The 7,002-nt window shown below is 37.4% G+C and overlaps 1 protein-coding gene across 1 annotated transcript in view; it reads left to right on the top strand.

Moving 5' to 3' along the window:
- KMT2C (lysine (K)-specific methyltransferase 2C) overlaps positions 1-7,002 on the top strand; it is a 191,567-nt gene that overhangs the window by 930 nt on the left and 183,635 nt on the right. The gene's annotated exons all lie outside the window — the stretch shown is intronic.

The following is a 7,002-nucleotide window of genomic DNA, read 5'->3' as shown; positions in this document are numbered from 1 at the left end:
GGGGGGGGTGGGGGTTCGGAGTTTGTTTCCCTTTGTTGTGTGGGAACGCTTTCAGTTTTGACACCCCTTGAAGCAGGGAGCTGCGCCTGATGCCTGCCTCGGGTCTCACCGTCGGTTTCTGAATCAGGGTCCTTCAGGCTGGAAAAGACCCTTAAGGTCCTCCACTCTCACCATTGTGTCACGGTGGAAGTGCAGAGCACCAGCAGGAGATTCTGCTGGGCTGGTCCTAAAGGCAGTCAAAGCTTCTGCCTTCCTCTGTTATAATTCCTTCTTGCAAATACACGGTACAGAAATATCCCAGGACAGAACTGTGTCGTTAGTTTGGGATATATGGATTTTTTGTTGTTGTTGTTGTTGATGATTAAAGTTTCCCTTCAAATATTTTAACACTCACACCCTGGTTTTGTTGGAGACACATTGTTTGCAGCTCCCTCTTTTCATTATCTGGTGTATTTGCTTCATACAAGTTCTCATATAGCGATGGATAAAAGTGGTTGGCAAACAGACACGTAGTAAAGTTCTTGGTTGGTCTGCTTTACTCTTAGTTTTGCATGCTTTGGTTTTATTTGTGCATGTAGAATCCAAACCTTACATAGGAAAGCTTTGAATATTTGATTTTAGAAGAGAAAATGCAAATCCAACTGAAATGTACCAATCTGCAAAAAGAAAAAAAGCACAATAGTGTTATTTGTGAACATTGGTGTGTCTTGTAGGCCAGTCTGAGGTTGTGTACATGTTCTTGATGAAAGGTGGGTGTTAAAGAGGTAATTCCTTTATATCAGTCAGGTCTTTAGTGTCATGGGGCCATTGTCAGCTGGTTTTAGGAGGAAATGAAATTTTCCTGTAAAAATATGTACTTGTGCTGACATCAGTATAAGCATTTTTGTAAGAGCCAGAAATGAAATTAGCTGAGAAAAAAAAAGAAGATATTAAATTAATCAATACTCCTTTTCTTCACAATACAATTGTTTCTGTGTGATTTGGTGCTAAGCATGGCTGGTGTCCTCTCTGTTTATGGAAAACCTGTGATGTTGGAAAAGGCCTTATGACATAAGCCACAAATGCTTTTTGAACCAAGTTGTCATTAAAAACAGTGATTTTTCTAACTTCTGCAGAGTATCTCTAGACTGGTCTTTTTTAGTTGCATCCATTTTGGGGAGAAAACTGATTTATTTTGTAAATCTTGCTATTTAGAAAATACTGATCACAATTAACTAAGCAAATGCAGAAATAAAATAAGTAAAAATATTTTCTGATTGTTTTGGTTTTGTTTTGGTTTTGTTGTGGTGTTGTTTTTTGTTTGGTTTTTTGTGTGTGTGTGTGTTTGTTTTTTTTCACATGGATGTTTGGTCCTATCTTCCTTTTCACTTCTGTGCTTTCCAGTTGGATTAATATGTCTCATGTAAACCAGATAAAAGAGCATATGTCAGACCATTTTCTGTACTGTAATCACATGTGTAAATCGCTATTAGCCAGTCAAATTGTTCAACTGCTTTATCCCATTATAGGAAATGTTCCACTGAATGTTCAGTCTAAGTGCAATCTAAGTAATGATAAAAAGAAGAGCTGTGCATTAAACCAGTAAAGCCAAAATAGAATAATTCCTCAGCTATGGATGCCTCCATTAAAGAACAGTACCATATTGGAGAATGCTGTGTAGGTTGGTGTTTTACCTTCTTGTAGGCCATGTTTTTAAGCAAATTTTATGAGTTTTAATCAGACAGATGGAAAACTGCCTTGAAGCTGTGAGGCTCCTAGGATTCTCAACTCTTTCCAGAAGTTGGCTTATGTTAAGGGAGCAGAGGGCTCTTCAGGAGGACAGCTCTGTGCAGGTTTCTGTCACCCAGTGTTTTACCTGGTTGTCGGTAAAAATTCCAGCGGTCATGTGGGCACAGTATAGGGAACAGTTCAGGTTTCCTGTAGGTGATGAACCAGGAATCAGTTTCTTTGTGGCGTCAGCACCTGGAGAGTTACTGATAGTGGAGCATGATGCTACAATAGCTTTTTATCATTGCTTGAAAGATACAGCTTCATGAATAGCCTTGTCAGGAGACTTTATCTTAGGTGAACAGTTCATTTTTATTATTTATATTGTAATTGTGCCTAGAGGCCAGGGCACCATTATAGTACATGCAGTACAAATGCATAAGCAAAGATTGCTTCTGCACAAAGAGTTTCTTAATTTAAATGTGAAGATAAGGCAGCATGTAAATGTAAGAAATGTATTGGGAAAGCACAAGAAGCTGTGAGAATGCTGTGAGCAAAAGGACGTGCAGAAGTTCAAGTACCCTGGCTATCTCAGCATCTGTGAATGATTCATAGACATCAGATTTGGAGGATATGTTTAAAGGAGGATAGCACTTCTGACCCTGAGGATTTTCATAGATAGCTTGTTTCTTGCCTAAACTGCTGGACAAATACTTCCATTTTGCTCCTTGCGTTGTGATGACTGGATATCTGTGTAGAACAGCAGGTCAAATTCAAGAGGTGGAACTAGAACAGTCCACGTAGAGACCTGAAACTGAGAGCAAGTAGGTTCATTGTGTCCATCAGGAAGAGGGAAGAACACAAAGAACTACAATCAAAGCAATGAGAAAGGAAAATGTTTTTGCAGTATCAGCTTTCAAATTAATTTGAAAGGTGGTGAGATTGCACTTAGGAAAGCTACAAAAAGATAATGAAGTTGCCTTACTGTAAATACAAAGTGATATGGGAGAAAGAATCTTTCAGGTATATGGCTAAAAAAGTAGTTTTGCTGGTATGGCATAGGAAAAATGGAAATAATTGTAGGTCATGTCATCATATGGCCTGCAATCTTGGAAATGTAACTCCTGTATTTGTATTATACCTCAACTTCTGGGTTATGCACCTGAGGACAGGAATTTGATAAAAAAAGGAGTTGCAAGGGAAGAGTATCAGTTCTGTTTTAACTATATTATCATTGTTTGAACATTTACTCTAGAAAATGTATCAGACTGGTGTTGTACAGGTGCAGTAAACATTTTTGTAAGCTATTTTAAGTACTAGAGTTTTCTTAATCTATACAGATTATAAGCACCAGAAACAGATGTAGGTTCTTAGCAAATATTTAGTATCAGAAGTCTTGCAGATTGTGGCCATAACAGTTACTTTGTAAGGCTGTATCTAAGCTAATTCTCAATAGTTTTCAGCATCCATCAGGCTTTGATGTGTGTTTCAAATTATGTTTTTGGAAATGTGTGTCATTTAAAACAGCATAGGGTAATGATTTCAAAAAGCATGAAATTTGTGGAGAACTTTTTGTGTGTTTATTTTGAATTACCTTTGTGTCAATTTTTGTCCTAGTTTTCCATTTCTTTGGCCAAGGTCAGCTGCAGGAGGTTTTCAAAGGCCATAGGTTTCATACATGCAGATAGTTTTGAGGATACATAAGCATAGTATTTTTGCCAGGAAATGATTATTTAAGAATTTTTGTCATTACTTTAACTGCATTTGCATTAGGGCAAGCCAATATTTAAAGATACCTAGTAATTTCAAAAGAACCTTAACATGTTGGCTGGATTCTCTCTATAGCTCATCTGTGTTTCTTTAGTACATCACACACCTTCTATGTGATACTTACTTGTATGTTTACTTGCCTGTCCTTTTTGCACTTCAAAATTTAACATGTGCAACTGCAAAATTGATATTGTGTTATGTAATAAAAATGTTCCTAAATACCTGTTCACAGTTAGGGAAAGTCATTACCACCTGGCAAGATGGAAGAGCTTTGTGCAGCTATTAATGGATAAGAGTCTGTACGTGTGCTTGTACAAGCCATGAATAAAAATGTTTGGCCAAAAGCCAGAAGGTACATCCTAGATGACACAGTGTGAAGAGATGAGGCACAGGAGTAGGCTTCATAATCAAGACAGGATGTTTGCTCTTTGAAGGCCTTTCTAGTCCATCCTAGAACAGGACCAAGTTCTGGGCACCAGGGCCTCATGGGAGCTTTGTACTGCTTTCTTCAGCAGCCCCTGCTGTGTCACTGCTTCCATCATGTTCTTACTACCAAGCAATTCCCCAATAGTCTTATGTGGTTCTTGCATAGGAGCCTGGCTTAAACTGCTTATGATACTATTTTGTTCAGGAGGTAAATTACCTCTGGTAAATGATCTCTGTATTAATCTGTTGTTTTCCGTTCTTGGTAGGATTTCTGTGATGGATGACTGTGAAAGTTTTTACACATAGTGGGTTTTATAGAATTGTTTTGCCATGTTATCGAAGCTGTTAAAGTGCTGATTAATGGGAAGTGGTGTATTCAGTTGTGTCTTGGAGTGAGATTAGGTTTAATGTAGGAAACATATTTTTCTATAACCTTAGCCTACTCTTTCCACAATTTGATACAGACTGTACTTGCAAATGAAGAATATTTGGGTTTTTTGGATTTTTTTTGACATTGCAGCTCTTAGTCTGTTAGTGTTTTTATTTGTTGATCCGTTGAACTTCTGTAGCACTTCGACCTCAGAGCTATTGCAGTGTATCATGTCAGACCAAGTATGACAGTCTGTGGAGCCTCAACATGTTAGGTGTAGTGGTTGTGAGGCATGTCTTTGCAGAAGAATGAGTAAGAGCCCAGTCTCTTGGTTTCTACTCTCTAAGCCACCTTCACACCAGACATCTTTTCATCCTGTATTCAGTGACATAGGAGACTTTTTCCAGCTTAAAACAATAAACTACTTCAATTTTCTTGGCTTTGCTCGTGGATATTTTTTTTGTTCTTGTTAGCATGTTCAACTCCTACTAACTTCTTGTCATTGTTCTTTCATAAGCTAAGTAATTGGAAATGGACCTTCCTATTCTTTGTTGTCATTTGATTTGAGAGATGGATTTCCAAGGCAGTTGGCTGCCTGAGAATAGGTAAGCTCTGCCTTTCTCAGGCCAGAGTTGATTTTTTTTTTTCCTCCTCGGCCCAGCTGTCCCACAACAATGTTGGAGGAGTAGTAGGGTTGTGTATAACTAGGGAAAATAGAATTTCCTTATCCATGACTAATGATCACTCCCTTATGTTGTTACACACTGATGCTGTGGATTTAACTTTTTAAGAAACACTGTCATAGGTACACAAAAATGTTATGAAATGGTAAGCAAGCAACTATCAATTTCAAAAAAGATGGAAAGCTTTTCTCCTTTCTATGTTTAATATTTTTAATTACAAATTAATAACAATTTGCATGATTCACATAGTTTGAATAAATACAGATAAGCAAGAGTCTACTTTAGCGAATCCTGCTTGCTAGTAACTTGCATTGCGTTCTGTTTTGGGTTGTTGTTTTTTTTTACTAGAAGGATGGCACTAAACGTTCCCATTTGTGCCGTTCCTGAGGTTATCAGATGGGTTAGTCAAAAGAAGTTTGAAGTTCAGGAAGTTCTAGGAGCACTGATGCTTTCATTCTTCCGAAAGAAGATAAGATGAAGTAGGAAAGCGCTCTTAAAATCTAGAATATTTCTTACTTGGAGAAACATAGGCAAGGAGTGCATGGAGTGCATCAGGTGGTTGTTTTCTCCAAACAACATAAATCTTAAGCTGATTCTGGCAGGGAAAAGGAGCAGCAGTGCTGCCCTCCCTCCGCTACCAGCTGTTTGTTCTCTCCCTTATGCTGACCCAGGCATTTGTGTAGCCATGTGGTGAACTGCATTGGGAAATTGACCTGGGTTAAAACTAACCTGGCAGAGAAACGTGTTTGTGATAGCATGAGGGAGGGGGCCAGAACAAGTGGCCAGGGCTACGTCTTTGGGTAGCACTGCCAGCTTAAAGTGGTATCTGCAGAGCTGTAGTCTTGGTTGTCTGAAATTTGAGGATGCTTGGTTTTTAGGCTGAATTTTTCAATATAGGACTCTCTTACACTCTCTTGCAGGAGAGTGTATGAGATTTTCATAGCCTATAGTCATGTTATATATACTGGTTGGTTGGCTGAAAAGAAAAAAAAAAAAAAGCTGTTGAGAGTGTTCTTCATGACATATAGACAGATGAGTTGCTCTCATCTAACTGATTCTTGCCCCAAATGTTGTTGTTGATTAGGGAGCTTCAGTTCTCACTTTGATCCTCAAAATCATTCTTACATTGAATATTCTAAGTACTCTAAGATAATAATATAAGTAATATGTTTTATGTCAACAGTAGCTTCTGGTGTTCTGGAAGCTTCCTGAAAGTATATCAATATACAGCTATTTTAATAAAATAACACTAGATCTATATTCTTCCCTATCACAATTTTGGAATTATTTTTATTAAATCTTACATGGACCAAATCCTATTGCCAGCCATTCCAATAAAAATGTATAATTACTAATTTTCACTGCTGTATTTATCAGTTCTAATTGTTAATCTTGAAGAAACCACAGGAAATCCTAACTAACTAGGATATTCTCCCCCAAACCAAAGGCTTTTTTTTTCCTCTTCTGTGTCCTTACTGTCAATAAATTCTTGCAAAATATAGTTTTAATTAGTCTATCAATAAGAAAAAACAGTTTTCAGAAAGAATACCAATTTTTAAATTTTGCCTATTATATTTATATATTCATTAGAGCATGTGCAGTTGAATCACTTGTATGGCACAATAAGATAAAAGGAATTGGTGTCTACTCTCCTGTCTTTGTCTGGCAGTGAAGACTGTTTGCAATATTCTAAGTGGAAGGTTTCTTAACACAACATGACAGGATGGCTCTTTTCTTAATAAGGGGGGAGGTATGCTGTATTAAAATTTGGGAGATGTTATTAGGAAGCCATTGCATAAATACAGAATGTGAATTATTTACATTTTTTTCCTGCATTGTGGATTTCCAAAGTACAATTAAATTCTTTTACATTAGATATATTGTCACAGATGAATGGAAATCTATGGCCAAAAAAAGACTTCAGAGTAATCTTGCTTATGCTTCTGTGTTGTGTATCTGTACTGTTTTTGACAAATGTTTCTCCAACTTGTTTTTAAAGTGCTTGGTGAATGCAGTTCCACTGTATCTATAGGCAATTGGTTAGAG

This window comes from Chaetura pelagica, unplaced genomic scaffold (genome assembly GCF_000747805.2).
Source record: "Chaetura pelagica isolate M959 unplaced genomic scaffold, ChaPel_1.0 scaffold199, whole genome shotgun sequence".
NCBI classification, from domain to species: Eukaryota; Metazoa; Chordata; class Aves; order Apodiformes; family Apodidae; genus Chaetura; species Chaetura pelagica.
This window is presented reverse-complemented; position numbering and strand designations above follow the sequence as displayed.